This window comes from Cannabis sativa, chromosome 5, assembly GCF_029168945.1.
Source record: "Cannabis sativa cultivar Pink pepper isolate KNU-18-1 chromosome 5, ASM2916894v1, whole genome shotgun sequence".
NCBI classification, from domain to species: domain Eukaryota; kingdom Viridiplantae; phylum Streptophyta; class Magnoliopsida; order Rosales; family Cannabaceae; genus Cannabis; species Cannabis sativa.
Window position 1 is genome coordinate 4,134,587 of NC_083605.1, and position 19,742 is coordinate 4,154,328.

The 19,742-nt window shown below is 34.0% G+C and overlaps 1 non-coding gene and 1 pseudogene across 1 annotated transcript; one reads left to right on the plus strand and one right to left on the minus strand.

The window, feature by feature from the left end:
• Positions 1-574: 574 nt before the first annotated feature.
• On the minus strand, positions 575-12,778 carry LOC115710735 (F-box/WD-40 repeat-containing protein At3g52030-like; annotated as a pseudogene).
• A 1,297-nt stretch (positions 12,779-14,075) lies between these two features.
• Positions 14,076-14,182, plus strand: LOC133038603 (small nucleolar RNA R71). Its single transcript, XR_009688101.1, has one exon. It is a non-coding gene; the product is annotated as a small nucleolar RNA R71 (small nucleolar RNA).
• The last annotated feature ends 5,560 nt before the right edge of the window (positions 14,183-19,742 follow it).

Genomic DNA, 19,742 nt, shown 5'->3' on the forward strand with positions numbered 1-19,742 from the left:
TATTTTTTATATACACTTGGAAGAATTTGATTTATTTAAAAAAAAAATTATAATAATATATCTTTTAAAATTCAATTAACATAAATAAATTAAAAACAAAACTAATTTATCTTGTACATCATAACACGATAATGTACTTAAGTTAAATAATTACATAAATTTTAAAAATATCATTCCAATAATCTAAGTACCAGTTTGGCACAACTTTTGAAAAAGCTAAAAGCTACTTTTTGAAAAAAACTGTGATAAAAATGTATTTGGTAAACAGTCAAAAAACAGTTTCTTGAAAAATTTATAGAAAAGCTACAGACTATATCTAAAAGCTAAAACTAGTACAACCCGACTTTTAGAAAAAACTATTTTGACTAAAAGAATATAATTAATCTATTTATACTGAAACTATATTTACTTATTTATTATATATTAGAAAAATAAAAAATATTTAAAATAAATTAATCATAATAAAATAAATAATAATTAAATCTCTTTTTTTTTTAAAAAAAAAATATATATTTTTTATATTTTATTTTTATATTAAGAAACCATATCAACTTAAGTTTTTTCTTATACTAGATGAATGTTACGTGGCGAGCCACGTAAATATTAGTTTTATTTAAGTTTTAGTAGTTTTAGTTCAAGAATTCGGTAACTAATTGTAAATTATTGTTTAAACGATTTGTTTTATAAAAGTAAACTTGTTAAGAGTGTCATAATTGTGTATATAAACCTATGATATACACATTGTTATTAATAATAAACAGTAAGTTTATCTCAATATATTCATACTCATATAGTAATTATCTTAATGTGTGAACATCTTCTGCAAGCCTTGCTCCTCTTGTTCTCGCAACTATTCCATTCTTGTCTCGAGAGCTTGAAATGCTTCCTGCCAAAACAATTCTGGAAACAACTTCACCTGTGTTCTGGTTCAGAACAAGCGCAGAACACGCAGTATACCGTCTATCCCGCCCACAACTAATGTTGATGAGTCATTTCTTAGGTGTTGCAAGGAGTACAAAACGTTGGGGCTAACTCGATTTTCCCATAAAATTCTTATTGTCCTGCAAAATGTAACTGAGAAAGAAAAAATGGTTCATAGATTTCAAAAATGATAAGGAATGTTAAGAAAAATCTTAAAAAAAGTATGTGTTATTACCTAAGGTCTCAACAAGACATATTTCCAGAAGTTGCTCTCGCAAATACCAAGTGAGAGTGTGGATTAAAACACAAAGCCCTCAAGTCTAATTCGAAAAGTTTGTTATGTATTCTAACCTGTAAAAATTTTGAGTATCACGAATAACATTCCTAATTATTTTTCTAGCTAAGCGAGTGAGTGGACTATCTAACTCGTGGAATCTCTTGTTCTTAGCTTGGAAACACGTTGATCGGACGAAAGACTTGAGATGCCGACATTGCCTAGAGAAGAACCGCCGAGTACCGCTGATCGTCGCTCACACATAAGCACGTCAACCGACCCGTATGCATCCCGAAATTAGAAAACCAAACATAAAAATGACCTCCATCGGATAGTTTATTTAGATCACAGAGTTGCAATTATTTTCTTCAAGAACAAAATGTAAAATCTATAAACTGATTTAGAAGGATAGCAGGCATCCTTAAGAACATGCTATAATTAGCTTTTACACAAAGAGTATATAAAGTATTGATTTACTTTTTACCTAATTATCCGAGAGCATTTCTTACCGTACATATCGAATACACGAACTGTTCCATCTTCACACCCGACCATAGCCTCGGGATCTAAGTATCTATAAATAGATAAGAACACAAATTTAGACATGAAAGAGAAAGGGTCGAAGCAATAATACCGTAAAAGGCGAAGCCGCTTAGTTCCAAGTGATGCACATTTTCGGACTTAACATAAGCCGGTGATCATGAATTATCTTTCTAACTAAAATTTTCATAATTTTTTATAACATTTTTATCAAATGACCAAGTAAAAATGAGAGGATGAAGCACCACACCGCATGCATAAACCCTTAGAAAAGGTACCCTCACAAGGAGGAAATACACTTCTTGCCCCATCTCGCCTCCATATACATATACGAGTGCCAAGTAATCCAACAATCTATGAAACACAAACAATGTCACTAACATAGGAAAGAAAATCATGAACTACAATGATTTGCCGATGTATTCAAGTTACCTTATATTCATCAAAATTGAAGTCAATTACGGAGGTTGAGTCCGGTGTTGAATATTCTTCCAAACATTTATAGTTTCCTAACGACCGCAGACGCATAACCTACCATAAGAAACATATAGAAAAACGGTAATTTACCAATTATTAACGGTAAAGATTTATAAGAAAATAATTGCATATATAAGAGCTCTAAATTTATAATTTACTATGGAGGCTAATAACTAATGTGACCTAGCATTATGAGAACCTGGAAATAATGTTGAAGATTCATTTATTTAAATAACAATACATTCTACTTGTGAACTTCTTAAAGCCTATGTAAGATCTAAACGTAACGTCCGCAAAGGAAACTTACCTATGATGAGAAAAAACCAACATATAATTACGATCTACTAAGCAAGAACATATGTCAAAATCAAAGACACGGAATCTCTCATTTTCACGTTCTAACTAAGTAATCATAAGTGAAAAAACTCTACTATTATCTTGGTGTGAGGTAGAATATACCTTATCACCTCCACCGAAGAAGCAATCCCCTCTTCATTCGACATTAATTCGTCCTAAAAAGTTAACTTAGAAATTAGCAACAACAACAACAACAGAAGTTAGAAAACATGATATACAGTCTTTGCCTTTATTGATTACATTTCAAGTTTAAAACAACCATCTTGATCTTTATGCTCATTTTTAAGCATTGTCATTAGTAAACACTTAAATCCCAATAACTAACTATAGATGAAACAACATGTAATTTCATAAGTGAATTAACATCTTCCAAAGTGACCAAAAATAAAGTTTCAAACTTGAAGAAATACTATATCATTAAACATTACCCAATTGAGTGGCCTCTTCACTGATTAACAACAATCGATCCTTTAGCCAAAGCCAATCTATGGCGCTCCATAGCCACCTCCTCCAAATACACATTCAAAAGCTTCTCCAAACTCGTAGAAACATCCAATTTCTGCTGCTGCATGTAAAAGACTTGAAGCAGCTTAGACTTGTTGATAACCACATGCCTGCATCAAAACACAAAAATTAAAAATTAAAACTTTAGATACTTTTTCAAATGGGTTTTTCATATAAACAAAAGGGTACCAAGATTTGCAAACAACAGAGCAGTGAGCGAGGTCGAAGAGGTCAAGGAACGAGAAGATGATGTAGAGGACGTTGACTGATTCTCATGTCGAATATACCAAAGAAGAAATTTGGAGTCAGATCTACGGGGCTTGGGGCTAGTAGTGGCGGCGGGGTGCTGGGTGGATTCATCTCCAATCGCAGATCAGCGAAAAAACATTTTGCAAGCGACTGAAGCGACTGAATTTATGCCTTCAATCGTCGACTGAACGACTTTGCGGGTTGGTAGGCAATCGAGAATTTATACATATATATATTTTTTTTTATGTTAACGACTTTGCATATTTGTAGGCAGTGGGAATCTATACATATTATTATAATTATTATTATTATTATTATTATTATTATTATTTTGATGTTAACGATAACGATTCAAAAGAAATATAATTTAAATGTTCTGTTAAAACTAACGGAAGAGGAGAAGAAAAACGTTAAACCAAGAAATGCCGTTAGATAGACACTTTTAATATATAAAGATATTTGAGTTTCGAATTTTTTTTTTATTTATATTTGATAAAATATAACATAAAAATATTATAAATTATTTTTTATCAAATATATATAAATTTAAAATTAAAAAAAAATATTGACGGCTAAACCACTTGAACTTTAAATTTTTTAACACTTAACCACAAAAATCAATTTTTTGGGAGCAAAACTACCTAAACTCCCATTCCGTTTTGCTCTGTACCCCTCCTTCCAAAAATCTCAGTTAAGTGCCACAGTGGACTACCCACGTGTACAAACTTGTACACGTGGCAAATTTTTAGTGGCCCACGTAATATTAATTATAAATATTTAAAAAATTAAAAAATTAAAAAAAATTAAAAATATTTAATTTTTGGGATATTAGCGACTAAACCACCTAAACTTTGAATTTTTTAACACTTAACCACGAAAATTAAAAATAATGTTAAAAATATTTTTTTTACTTTTTTTTATCTTTTTCTTTTTCTTTCTTCTTCTTTCTTCTTTCTTTCTTAAACTTTCTGAAACCTTAATCTCTCAGCCCTCCCTCCCTGACCCTTTCTTTCTCTCTCTCTCTCGTCTCACCACCCAAGACCTTGCCAGAGCTGAAGCACCCAGGCCCTCGCCGGAGCCATTTGCCCTCTCTCTCTCTCTCTCTCTCTCTCTCTCTCTCTCTCTCTCTCTCTCTCTCTCTCTCTCTCTCTCTCTCTCTCTCTCTCTCTCTCTCTCTCTCTCTCTCTCTCTCTTTATCGTCTCTTTTCTCTCTCTTGTTGCGATATTTTGCACACGCAAGTGTACGTATCGTTTCAAGTAGTAAAACTCACGAGGAGTGAGGTCGATCCCACAGGGAGTGTAGTTAAGTACGTTAAAATTAAACTTTTACTTCTATTTGGTTAAATAAAAATAAAGAAAGAATTAAAAATAAGAAACTAGTAAGAAACAATTATTCAAGAAAATTGATAGTTAATAAAAACTAGGGCTTCAATTTCAATTGTTTCTATTGAATATGGCCTAATATGATTATTTTCCTAATATTAATCTCTATGCAATAGCAGGTTTACTAAGGTAATTTATAGTCTTCTCAGATATATAAATCTCAATTACATGCAAACTTTCTACTCTCGTGATAAATTTAACATGCAACAGGCATTAAGCATAAAAACCCTATAAGCTATCTAAACCATATAGGTACTCTCGTCCTATATCGAAATTCAGTTCTATTTTACTATAGCATATTTGACACTCACTTCTCAAATCTCGCATTAAAATCATAGACATATAATTAGTGATCAAGCAATTAAAAGTAGTTAAGCACAAATAAAATATAATACATAGAAATTAGGGGGAAAATAACTCATATTAAAACCATAAACAATGTCAAACAATATCCATCTAACCCTAATAAAGTGTTTAGTTATTCATGTTCATTGAAGCACAATTACACATATTAACTTTAAGAAAAGAGATGAAAATAGAGAAGAGAAGAAGAGAAGAATGCTGAAAACCCTGAGAAGTATGCCTCCAATTTTTCAGTTGATCTCTCCACTCTGTATCTGAATTCTCTCTTTTTTTCTCTCTGAAGTTGCTTGATGAAATCAACTCCATTCTTCTCTTTATATAGGCATTGAAGGCCTAAAAATATGGAAAAAAACGCAATATTTAAATTCCCATTCGGATTTAAATTTTTGTGAAACCTCAAACGAGATATTTTTTCTGTTGCGTCGACTGATAGTATTTTGGCCATAACTCTCTCAATATTAATCGGAATTAGACGATTCAAGATGTTCTGGAAAGATAAAAGAGAGATCTAGAACTTTCATGCTTCGACATTTTCCAAAATCCAATTAGAACACCGTCGAATTCAGGCTTGAAGTTTCGGCTTGCACAATTTTCTCTATTTTAAATATCATGATATTTTTATCTTTTTCCCATCTTTTTCTCTGATATTTTTCTAATCTTCTTCTATTTTAAATCTGCAAAAATAAAAGATAACAAGCAGTAAAAATGCTCCAAACACGATTAAAACTCAATTAAAAATATACTAAAATTAATACTAAAAATAACTTAACAAATTCCCTCAAACTAAGCTTTTACTCGTCCTCGAGTAAAACACTAAATAAACATTAAACAAGTCAATCTTCAAAACATGAGTAATTTTCAAGTAACTTCAATAATATGATTATGAAAAAATTCACTCATGCATATAATCCAGAATTTCAGTTTAATTACACCCTTGACAGATTTCAATTTATTTTCATTTAGCTTATAAACCATATAATGCAATTAACTAACAATTAAACCACTTGATGCACGCTAATTAAAATCATCAATCCACTAACCCAAAATTCCACATGCTTGTAATACTTACTATTCTCCACTAATATAGATTAATGCACAACCAAGAATTAGAAGGTCTTTCTAGGCTTATAATGTTAGGCTTAGGGTAAAGGTAGTTGAAATGATCATTTAGGCTTTCCTATACCATAAGCTTCTCCAATCATGTCACCCACAATATTTTTCACACAATCCCAATACCCCTTTTTCTAATTACATGAGAGATATATTCTTCAACAAGGTTGCAACAACTTTATATTTATCTTTTTTTTTTCTAGATTTGACACTGGTTGTCAGTTCTTTCTTTCTTTTCTCCTTTTTTTCAAGTTGTTGTCAATCAATTTTTTTTTTTTTTTATATTCTCTCAATTTTCACACTTTTTCCACACACATACAACAAACTTCCCATCCAAATTCCCCCAAACTAAAGATCTACTTATGGTATAATTAGGATTAAATCTTAGGATATTCATGGGTTTATCTTTTTTCTTAGGCTCAATATGTGTAGAAATAAAGAATAGGTTAAGGCTCAAAAGGGTAACTAGGATGAAAATTACAAGGATGGCTTGAAAGGCACAATCGATCCAAACAATTGCCTAAATCACTTTCCTAGTCATGCATAATTTATTATTTCGCCTCAAATAGCAAGCAAGCAAGTTCTAGAATTTCCAAACAACTTTCCACATTCCACAATCAACATACATAAAACAATTCAATTACTAGCAAATTACCTAATATGATTCCATGCTCAAAATTGAAATTAGTCAAGAACGTAATATCACCAAGCACACGGATTTACGAAAATAAGTGAACTTTTCAAATCATGTTATCTACCTACTTTCAAATTGACTCACATTAAGTAAATTGACTCACAACAATAAAAATTAAAAATTAAAAGACATAAAACTTAAAAACTCAAAATAAAAATTAAGTCACTCCTCCCCCAAACTAAAGTGACACATTGTCCCCAATGTGACATTAAAGAAAAAGGAAAGGAAACTTACCTGAGCGCCACATCAACAAGCGGTTGACGCCCGTAATAAGCGTCATGCAAGACAACTTGAAAATTGTTATTGTACTTGCCTTCAAGCTTGGCAAGCGATGAGTTTGAACAAAAGTCAGCACCAACAACATAAGACTTTGGATGATGAGCTTGGGAAGAAGCCTTTTGTAGCTTGCAGAGGATATAATATAGTGTTGATGAAATATATGGATTCATTGGTGGTTTATTAGTCAATATCATTGATGAAGTTGAATCAATGATGTCATGTGCTTCCTCATCCTCCAATGTCACGGTATCTACTCATTCATCTAACAAACCTTCTTCTTGTTGCTCACTCTCCACTTGGCTATCCATACCCTTGCTTGTGATTTCATATTCAATGAGTTCTTCTTCACAAGGATCTTGATCTTCAATTGTAGGCTCATTGTCTTCCTTGTATTCAACTAATGACCCTTCTTCATTGTAGCAATAACTCTCATAACTTTCATTATTGGAGTTATTACATTCTGAATCATGAGCCACTAAATTATCACATAAGGATCTCACCATGTCTGTTAAGCGATTAATCTCTCCTGGAAGTGATTGCATAAGTGCTAATAGTTGCTCCTCTTTTTCAGTTTGTTGGGATGAATTTCGGCAATAAGGTGGGTATTGGTGACTCCAACCCTGAAGTGATGGATCCCAATGCCAGTCATAATCAAAATCTGCCATGTTATTCAACAGATTTATTACATCATAGCCTCTCATTAATAGAGGTGCTCTAGTTGCCTCTGCTCCATAATCAACCCAGCTTCTTGTTTCATTATTAAGTCCATTATAAAAGAGCTACGTAAAACACCCACTTGAGAAGGTGGGATGACATCTCTCTCCATACTCTTTAAATCTCCTCCAAGCAGAATAGAATGGTTCATTGTGTTGTTGGGCAAAATCCTTAAGATATAGCATCTGAATTTATCTTGCAGGTCAAGCTCATCAATAAAACATTAGTAAAATAAAATAAAACTAAATTAGTACTAAAAAGATAAAAATTTGAAACAAAAAAAAAATTAATACTAAAACTAAAAAGAAAACTAAATTAGAACAAAATTTAATTTTTAATATTATTAACTATCACTCCCCGGCAACGGCGCCAAAAACTTGTTGCGATATTTTGCACACGCAAGTGTACGTATCGTTTCAAGTAGTAAAACTCACGAGGAGTGAGGTCGATCCCACAAGGAGTGTAGTTAAGTACGTTAAAATTAAACTTTTACTTCTATTTGGTTAAATGAAAATAAAGAAAGAATTAAAAATAAGAAACTAGTAAGAAGCAATTATTCAAGAAAATTGATAGTTAATAAAAATCAGGGCTTCAATTTCAATTGTTTCTATTGAATATGGCCTAATATGATTATTTTCCTAATATTAATCTCTATGCAATAGCAGGTTTACTAAGGTAATTTATAGTCTTCTCAGATATATAAATCTCAATTACATGCAAACTTTCTACTCTCGTGATAAATTTAACATGCAACAGGCATTAAGCATAAAAACCCTATAAGCTATCTAAACCATATATGTACTCTCGTCCTATATCGAAATTCAGTTCTATTTTACTATAGCATATTTGACACTCACTTCTCAGATCTCGCATCAAAATCATAGACAGATAATTGGTGATCAAGCAATTAAAAGTAGTTAAGCACAAATAAAATATAATACATAGAAATTAGGGGGAAAATAACTCATATTAAAACCATAAACAATGTCAAACAATATCCATCTAACCCTAATAAAGTGTTTAGTTATTCATGTTCATTGAAGCACAATTACACATATTAACTTTAAGAAAAGAGATGAAAATAGAGAAGAGAAGAAGAGAAGAATGCTGAAAACCCTGAGAAGTATGCCTCCAATTTTTCAGTTGATCTCTCCACTCTGTATCTGAATTCTCTCTTTTTTTCTCTCTGAAGTTGCTTGATGAAATCAACTCCATTCTTCTCTTTATATAGGCATTGAAGGCCTAAAAATATGGAAAAAAACGCAATATTTAAATTCCCATTCGGATTTAAATTTTTGTGAAACCTCAAACGAGATATTTTTTCTGTTGCGTCGACTGATAGTATTTTGGCCATAACTCTCTCAATATTAATCGGAATTAGACGATTCAAGATGTTCTGGAAAGATAAAAGAGAGATCTATAACTTTTATGCTTTGACATTTTCCAAAATCCAATTAGAACACCGTCGAATTCAGGCTTGAAGTTTCGGCTTGCACAATTTTCCCTATTTTAAATATCATGATATTTTTATCTTTTTCCCATCTTTTTCTCTGATATTTTTCTAATATTCTTCTATTTTAAATCTGCAAAAATAAAAGATAACAACCGTAAAAATGCTCCAAACACGATTAAAACTCAATTAAAAATATACTAAAATTAATCTAAAATTAATACTAAAAATAACTTAACATCTCTCTCTCTCTCTCTCTCTCTCTCTCTCTCTCTCTCTCTCTCTCTCTCTCTCTCTCTCTCTCTCTCTCTTCTCCTTCCCAGACCCTCTCTTTCTCTTTATCGTCTCTTCTCTCTCTCTCTCTCTCTCTCTCTCTCTCTCTCTCTCTCTCTCTCTCTCTCTCTCTCTCGTCGGACTGAACGAAAAAAAAACAAAGGGGAGTCGAAGAAAGATTGAAGGAGAGAGAGAAGAGGGCAGATCAGGGTTGGGATTTTTTGGGTTGTGGGGTTCAGTTCTGTGGCCCGTCTGACATGGGTTGGTCGGAGAAGGCCGACGTTGTGCATCGTGAGAGAGTGTGTGAGAGGAGAGTTTGTTGCTGAAAATTATTAATTACTACGCAAGTGCACGCAATCAAGTAGTATACTCACGCAAGTGAGGTCGAACCACAGGGAATTGGATTAATTACTACTAAACTATACTTATAATTCTATTTGGCAAATCAAAAGTATTTATGATTTAAAAAAAGAATGAAAGTAATTCTGAAAACTTAAATAACACAATTAAAAGTTGAGCAAGATGAGATAATAGGGAGGAGAATCCTGTTGTTGTTTATCCAAATCGTTAATGCCTAATTGCTATCCTATTCTTGAAGTGAATGACAGATTATAAAGTAACCTAGCTCTTTTCAGATCTTCTAGGTTCTAAATCACATGTTATCTAATTAATTCCTTAATTAAACTAACATGAAATCAGCATTAGGTAATAATCTACTTGTCACATAAGTCATGTGAATACTCTCGTTTCACATAGAACATCGATTATCCAATTTTAGCATTCTCAATTCTCACTTTTCAGATTTTGAATTGAGATCATAAAGCATGCACAAGGTGATCAATCTTAAACATGAAATGAAGAACAAATTAAGATAATTTCACACACAAGAATGGAGGAATGGCAATTAAACATTAACTAGGCAAAACATTAAACAACAATCATCATCCTCCCTAAATGGGAAATTTAGTTCAGAAATAAATCCATAACCATTCCTATGACAATATTCAACATAAATAAATTAAAGAGGAATAGAGAAAGAAACTGTTGGTGGATTGACTCTGGATCTTCACTTTGATTTCCTCTGCTCTTCTTGCCTCTTTCTGCTGTGTTTTAGGGTTCCAAATCGCTTCTCTCTGACTTCCAATCGCAGTTTTCTATTTATACTTGAAATTTAGGGTTCGATGGACGAAATTACCCCCGGTCCGTACGGGATCTCGCCGCGGCCACACTTCCTCTCGCCGCGGCGAGAATGTGCCAAAATTAGGCAGTTTCTGTTTCTCGTATCTCGCCGCGGCGAGACTCTTCATCGCCGCGGCCAGATATGCAAAAACTCAAAATATGAAGTTTTTCTTCGGCATCAGCACGTCTTTCAGTGAATTTCTGCACCCGAGACCTCTTTTACTCCAAAGAACCTGAAAACATAGAAAACAAGCGTAATTCCGTCCCAACACAGCTAAGAATGCACATAAATCGGATCCATAACATAGGCTAAAAATAGCCTAACAAACTCCCCCAAACTGACTCTTTACTCGTCCCCGAGTAAACTAAGACTAAACTAAAAAAAAAAACTAAAAATGATAGCTGAACTTTCCAACAATTAAATTGTTACCACCACCTGCACAACTTCAATCCTTCAATAACCAGAATTTTAACTTGCCAACTCTAAGAACTAAGTTGAATGTGCAGTTTACAAGTAAGTAATTCATACAAACATAAAGCATCGCAATTCCCATCAATATCACAACTGTTCTAACTTTCCAACATCCCACTAACACATGATCAATAAGTTTGAATGACATACCTCTCTCCACTAATGTTGACAAATTTCTACCTGGAATCAATAGGTCTTTTTCGGTTAAAATCACATGGCTTAGGTACATGGGTAGATGAGAAGTCATTTAGGCTATACTATACCATAAGCACTATTAACCAAGCAAGCCTAGACATTTATTTTGCTTTCTTTCCATATATCCCAAAAACAGAAATAAGAGATTGCAGTTTTTTTCTCTTGTGTGTGCACCTCATAATTTTCTTAACTTTTTTTTTCAAGAAGACACATTTTTTCTTTTTTCTTTTTTCATAAGCACAACACACAATATTCTTATTATTTTTTTTCAATCTCTCATTCCTACACTTTATATATTTTTTTCTTCACTTACAGCACTTATTCCCCCCCCCCAAACTTGCTTCAAAGCTTATGGCATAACAAAATATGTTCAGGGTGAAAAAGAGTTTAGAATAACGAATTCAGCTCCGTGAAGTGGTGAAAAATTTGAAAACAGGCTAAGGCTCAACTTTGGGTATACTATGGAAAAAATTTTTTCAGGTAGGCTTGAAAGGCTCAATCGATCCAAAGAAAATTTGCCTAAATCATTTTCCAAACAAAAATCATCAAGGATTTCGCTTCAAGAGAGTATGTCAAACAAATTCTATTCCATGTTCAATCAGTCATTCCACAATCCAAATAGAACACAAGTGATATGTGAGAATAGCAAATGTTTTAAATCTAAATGAACAACCTTCTAATACACATCCAATTTGATTCAAACAGTTGCAAGTCAAGCACACAGTTATGTTTCAATCCATTGCACAAGTGAATAACAACAATTCAATCCATCTTTCAATTTAACTATCACGCAAGACTAAAAAAAACTAAAACAAACTAAACTAAAACAAATAAATGCGAAAAAATAAATTAAGTTTCCCCCCCCAAACTAAAATGCACATTGTCCCCAATGTGTAAAAATAAACCAGGGTGAGGGAAACTTACCTGAACGCCACATCAGTATGGCGGTGGAGGTGGTGGCGGGTAGAATCCACCTCTCGCCTCCATGAGGGCCTTTGTGCCAAACGAAGAAAACTGACCTCCAATGTTGCAAACTTTAAAGCTTTCCTTAGATTGAGAGTCACCTTCATATTTCCCACACAACAGTCTTTTCATACGTCGTCGAACAGTTCGAAATCGTTCTTTAGACTTCCCTTTCGTCTTGTTGGTAGTGACTTCTCGACCATCCTTTACAACTTCCAGTCGACAACAAGTAGGAATTTCAGTTGCAGCAAATACTTTGAAAGTCTCTTCTTCTTTTTGAACACGCAACTTTAACTCCCCCTTCTGTACATCAATTAATGCTCTTCCCGTTGCTAGGAATGGTCTTCCCAAGATGATAGGAATATTCTCATCTTCTTCCATGTCAAGTATTAAGAAATCAGCAGGGAAGATGAACTTACCAACCTTTACCAAGACATCTTCAATTATACCCCGAGGATGAGTCAAAGACCGATCTGCCATTTGTAAAGTAACTGTTGTGGGTTTTGCTTCCCCTAATTTTAATCTTTTGAACATTGATAGGGGCATTAAGTTGATACTGGCTCCCAGATCACATAAAGCTTTTGTTTGTATAGAACCCCCTATTGAGCATGGAATGTTGAAACTACCCGGATCTTTAAGCTTGGGCGGTAGTTTCTTTTGCAAAATGGCGCTACACTCCTCAGTTAATGCCACTGTTTCATAGTCCTCCATTTTTCTCTTCTTAGACAATATCTCCTTCATGAACTTCACATAACGGGGCATTTGTTCCAAGGCTTCAGCAAAAGGAATGTTGATGTGTAGTCTTTTGAAGACCTCTAGAAATTTTGTAAACTGCTTGTCTAGATTGGTCTTTCGGAGTCTCTGAGGATAAGGTATCTTCACATGATGATCAATACTGATTGGTGGAGACTGTTGTTGTGGTGCAGGACTATCAGTAGCCTTCTTTTCTATTGACGTTGGAGTTGGTGCTGATTGATCTATAACTTCTTCATTGAATGGTTGTACCACATCAGGCCCATCATAATTCTTTCCACTCCTCAAGGAAATTGCTTTACATTGCTCTTTTCCTTTTGCCTCACTAGTGCTAGGTGAATTTCCTTGAGCTTGGTTTGCCACTTGAGTAGCCAATTGTTCCATTTGAGTTTCTAGAGTTTTAATAGAGGCTCTAGTTTCCATCATGAATTGGAGCAATAAATCAGCTTGGATATTGGAGCCACTAGGTCTTTGTTGTTGGTTTTGTTGGGGCTGATTTCTCTGCTGGTAGAACCCCTGTTGGTTGTGCCCATAATTATTATTTTGGGAGTAGTTCCCAATGGCTTTTACTTGATCCATTGGCAAATTATCCACATCTGCCTGACACTCTGAAAAGTGATGGTTGCCTCCACATATCTCACAAATAACTTGGGCTTGTTTAGCTTGCCCTGCAATCAGCTTTGTCAAGGCCTCAACTTGAGCTGTCAATTTTGTGATGGCATCAACCTCTAGCACACCAGCTACTTTCTTAGTTTGACTCCTTTCAGTTGGCCACTGCTGATTATTTAGAGCCATCTCCTCCAATAGATCGTAAGCCTCATTAGCACTTTTTCTCATAAAAGCTCCACCAGCTGCTGCATCTATCAGAGTTCTAGTGTTACCAACCAACCCGTTGTAGAAATTGTGAACCAGCATCCACTTCTCTATGCCATGATGAGGGCATTTTCTGATTAGATCTTTAAACCTCTCCCAAGCCTCATGGAGAGATTCATTATCTTGCTGACAGAAGTTGTTGATTTCACCTCGCAACTTGGCTGACTTTGCTGGAGGGAAGAATTTAGACAGAAATTTTGTTGCTAAGTCTGTCCATGTTGCTATAGAATTTGGTGGCAAGGAGATCAACCAACTCTTGGCTCGCTCTCTCAGTGAGAATGGAAACAGTCTCAAACGGATGGCGTCATCACTAACCCCATTGACTTTGAAGGTCTGACATAACTCCATGAAGTTCGATAGATGCAGATTGGGGTCTTCAGAAGGGAGTCCACCAAACTGGACTGAAGACTGCACCATTTGTAGTATGGCAGGCTTAATCTCGAAATTATTTGCATCCACTGCCGGTGGCCTGATACATGACTGCACTCCCGTCAGAGTAGGGAGAATGTAATCTCTCAAGCTACGGCCATTAGCTTGATCTTCCACGGCACCTCCATTATTACCGTTATTACCCCCATTGTTTCCAGCATTATTGTTCACATTGGCAGCCATGATCTCTGATGTTTCAGCAGTTGCTGAAACTCTTTCTTGCCTCTTGTTCTTTCGATTCTTCCTGCAAGTTTTCTCAATTTCAGGATCAACTGGTAATATGACTGATTGTCCTTGACGGCGCATGCACTTAGGATTCCTGAGATAAATAAAGAAAATATTGCAAGAAAAAGGTTAGAAAAATCAGCAAGAGAAAATATACCAAAGTAGAAGTTAGTATAATTTTATGTAATATTAATCTTTAAACAATTCCCCGGCAACGGCGCCAAAAACTTGTTGCTGAAAATTATTAATTACTACGCAAGTGCACGCAATCAAGTAGTATACTCACGCAAGTGAGGTCGAACCACAGGGAATTGGATTAATTACTACTAAACTATACTTATAATTCTATTTGGCAAATCAAAAGTATTTATGATTTAAAAAAAGAATGAAAGTAATTCTGAAAACTTAAATAACACAATTAAAAGTTGAGCAAGATGAGATAATAGGGAGGAGAATCCTGTTGTTGTTTATCCAAATCGTTAATGCCTAATTGCTATCCTATTCTTGAAGTGAATGACAGATTATAAAGTAACCTAGCTCTTTTCAGATCTTCTAGGTTCTAAATCACATGTTATCTAATTAATTCCTTAATTAAACTAACATGAAATCAGCATTAGGTAATAATCTACTTGTCACATAAGTCATGTGAATACTCTCGTTTCACATAGAACATCGATTATCCAATTTTAGCATTCTCAATTCTCACTTTTCAGATTTTGAATTGAGATCATAAAGCATGCACAAGGTGATCAATCTTAAACATGAAATGAAGAACAAATTAAGATAATTTCACACACAAGAATGGAGGAATGGCAATTAAACATTAACTAGGCAAAACATTAAACAACAATCATCATCCTCCCTAAATGGGAAATTTAGTTCAGAAATAAATCCATAACCATTCCTATGACAATATTCAACATAAATAAATTAAAGAGGAATAGAGAAAGAAACTGTTGGTGGATTGACTCTGGATCTTCACTTTGATTTCCTCTGCTCTTCTTGCCTCTTTCTGCTGTGTTTTAGGGTTCCAAATCGCTTCTCTCTGACTTCCAATCGCAGTTTTCTATTTATACTTGAAATTTAGGGTTCGATGGACGAAATTACCCCCGGTCCGTACGGGATCTCGCCGCGGCCACACTTCCTCTCGCCGCGGCGAGAATGTGCCAAAATTAGGCGCTTACGTTTCTCGTATCTCGCCGCGGCGAGACTCTTCATCGCCGCGGCCAGATATGCAAAAACTCAAAATATGAAGTTTTTCTTCGGCATCAGCACGTCTTTCAGTGAATTTCTGCACCCGAGACCTCTTTTACTCCAAAGAACCTGAAAACATAGAAAACAAGCGTAATTCCGTCCCAACACAGCTAAGAATGCACATAAATCGGATCCATAACATAGGCTAAAAATAGCCTAACAGAGTTGGAGAAGGTTGGGTCGTGGGGTAGCGACTAGGTGCTAGGATTTTTCAGTTAAGAAGAAGAAGAAAAGAAAAAGGAAAAGTGTTAAAAATGGAATGGGAGCTTAGGTAGTTTTGCCCCAAAAAAATTAATTTTTGTAGTTAATTGTTAAAAAATTTAAAGTTCGGGTGGTTTAACCGCCACTATCTCAAAAAGCAAATATTTTTAAAATTAATTTTTTTTTTTAATTTTTTAAATATTTATAATTATTTTTTAAAATTAATATTACGTGGGCCACTAAAAATTTGACACGTGTACAAGTGTGTACACGTGGATAGTCTATTGTGGCCCTTAACTGTGATTTTTGAATGGAGAGGCACAGAGCAAAACGGAATGGCAGTTTAAGTAGTTTTGCCCTTAAAAATCGATTTTCATAGTTAAGTGTTAAAAAATTTATAGTTCAGGTGGTTTAGCCGCCAATATTCTTAAAAAAAATTAAAAATATATAGAAAATAAAAATGTTATATAAAATAAGTTTTTATATATTTTTTATTATAATAAACTAGATTATAACATTATCATTATCATTATAATACATCATAACAACTCACAATACTTTAAAATTTATAATTTACCAAATACTCAGCTCCGCTTTTTTCCACAGTTCTTTTGCAGCTGTTTTTTCTCACAGTACAGCTACAACTTTTTTTTCCTACAGGCTACAACACAACTGTACCAAACTAGCCCTAAATCTATCTCATGACACTCAAGTACCCTAACATAGCTTTAAAAATAGAGAAAAATTAAGTGACAATGGCTCGTAACAAAATCAAAGACCCATTTAAGCATTATTATGGGGTTTAATTCAATATGGAAACATAATAATGAAACTTAAAAAAATTTCCAATAAAAAAAATCAGTGCAAAGAAATCAATGCATATAAAAGTAAAATATAAAAATTCTCAAACCCAAGAACTCGATGAACTAAAATTCAACACTAAATTATAATTCGAAAAAATATTAACTTTTTCATTAGAAAACTTAGACATAACATCAATTATCAAACAACTAAAAACAAACCTAAAATAAAGGAAAAACAAAAGCTCAACCTGGATCTAGAACCAATGCTCCAAATCGATACCCTGGATCAGGAAGAGGCCTCAATCAAAACTATGGAAATCGTGTGTTGGGTTTTATGCCCTAAATAAAACTCATTTCAATATAATCAGGTTTACTTATTAATATAGATCAGAAATAACATTTAATGTTGCACGGTTCACATGATTTATTTCATGATTATATGTACATAATGTATGAATTCATCTGAAACCCTTTTCACATACTTGATCCTGTTTATTGTGCTGTCAACACTTTGAAAAGTAAACATGATTATGTGAATAAAGTTTCCTAGATTTATCACACACAGGGTTTTACTGATATGATAATCTACAACAAAGTTTACTTGCATTTGGAGAAATGCTATGTTCTTTCCAGAGCATTGGTTAAAGTAAAGCTCAGGTTGGATGCACGGAGTATGCATCGGAAGGGACCGATATTGAACTTTGACTTAGATTTATTAAACTTACCGTAATATCTATTCAAGTCAATATCGCCTAGTTGATCCTAGATCAAATGATCTTAATCCTTGTTATGATTAGGCTCAATCTCAAGAGGCTATTCGTGTTCTTTGATTTGTTAGTTAAGCCTACTTTTAGGTCAGGGTGATACGTACATTTTGGGAACACGGTAGTGTAATTGAGTGGGAGCGATAACATAAACATGGAACCTATAGCTTCTATCTGGCGAATAGTAAGTAAAGGATGATCTCCTTTGAGCTTGACCAAACGAAAATAAATGGTGGAGTACTCATTTCACATAAGCTGAAATATCATTTATACGGGGTTAAGTGTTTTAAGGATAAAATACATTGTAGGGTGTAACAGTAATCTAATCCCTTTACAGTGTAGATCATTCATATAGAGGATCATTGATCAAATTAAGATTATAACAATGGATAACCAATGATGTGTCTATATGGTGGAACATATAGAGCATTCTATATACTGAGAGTGCAATTCTAAGTTCTATGCGTGGATTCAACGAAGAATTAATAAGTCAGTGAATTTAGGTTATAAATTCTTGATCTGCTTATTGGAAGCTCGGTTATATAGACCCATGGTCCCCCCACTAGTTGAGATAATATTACTTGTAAGACTCATATAATTGGTTTTGATTAATCAATTATAATTCTCAAATTAGACTATGTCTATTTGTGAATTTTTCACTAAGTAAGGACGAAATTGTAAAGAAAGAGTTTTATGGGCATATTTGTTAATTATGATACTTTGTATGGTTCAATTAATAAATATGATAAATGACAATATTATTTAATAATTATTTATAGTTATTAAATAGTTAGAATTGGCATTTAAATGGTTGAATTAGAAAATTGGCGTTTTTGAGAAAATGAGATGCAGAAATGATAAAACTGCAAAATTACAAAAAGTGAGGCCCAAATCCATACTGTATAGGGCCGACCACTTTTAAAGGTTTTTTCATTTGATATTTTCATTATTTTAATGCCAAATAATTCAAACCTAACCCTAGTGGAATGCTATAAATAGATAGTGAAGGCTTCAGAAAATTTACACTAAACTTTCTACTATTTCCTTCAGAGAAAAACCTGAGCCTTCTCTCTCTATTCCTAGCCGCCACTTCTTCTCTCTCTTCTTCCTTGAATTTCGAAATCACTTAGTGTAAGAGTAGTGCCCACACACAGCAAGTGATACCTCAATCATAGTGAGGAAGATCGTGAAGAAAGACATTCAACAAGAAGGAGATTTAGCACTAAAGAAGGAGAGAAAGAGATCCAGGTTCAGATATTGATAATGCTCTGCTACAGAAAGGAATCAAGGGCTAGATATCTGAACGGAAGGAGTCATATTATTCCGCTGCACCCAATGTAAGGTTTCTAATACTTTATATGTGTTTATTTCGTAATCGTTTTAGAAGTTCCTATTTAGGGTGTTAATCAACATACTTGTGAGTAGATCTAAGATCCTGGTAAAATAATTTCCAACATCGTGGTCCACCCAGATTCGACAAAGGATTTGTTACACCAAAATAATTTCCATAAACTTGGCCACAATGCTACTATGTGCCAATACAGATTCGACAAAGGATTTGTTACACCAAAAGTCGGCGATCCTCGTGCATTCTTGACAAAAATTGATGACTCTGAGGAGCCTCAAGCTTACTCTTCATCCATGCTACTTGACTATGCTATTGATCAAGAATGGTATGCTGATACAAAGACCACCAATCACATTGCTCTTGGCATTGAACACCTCGAAAATAAACATCCCTATGCTGGAACTGAATCTCTCATAGTTAGCAATGGTAAGAAACTTCACATAACCCATGTTGGTAATCACTCTATCCCTACTATTTCTCAACCCTTGAAGCTTAATTCTGTTCTTAAAGTCCCCGAAATAAAGAAAAATCTAGTTAGTGTTTTAAAACTAACCAATGATAACAACGTCTTTCTTGAATTCCATTCTAAATATTGTTTGGTGAAGGACAAACTCACAGAGATTGTCCTGCTCAAAGGGAGGGTTAAAAATGGTCTTTACGTGCTTCCCCAACATTTTACTTCAGACTCTAATCTG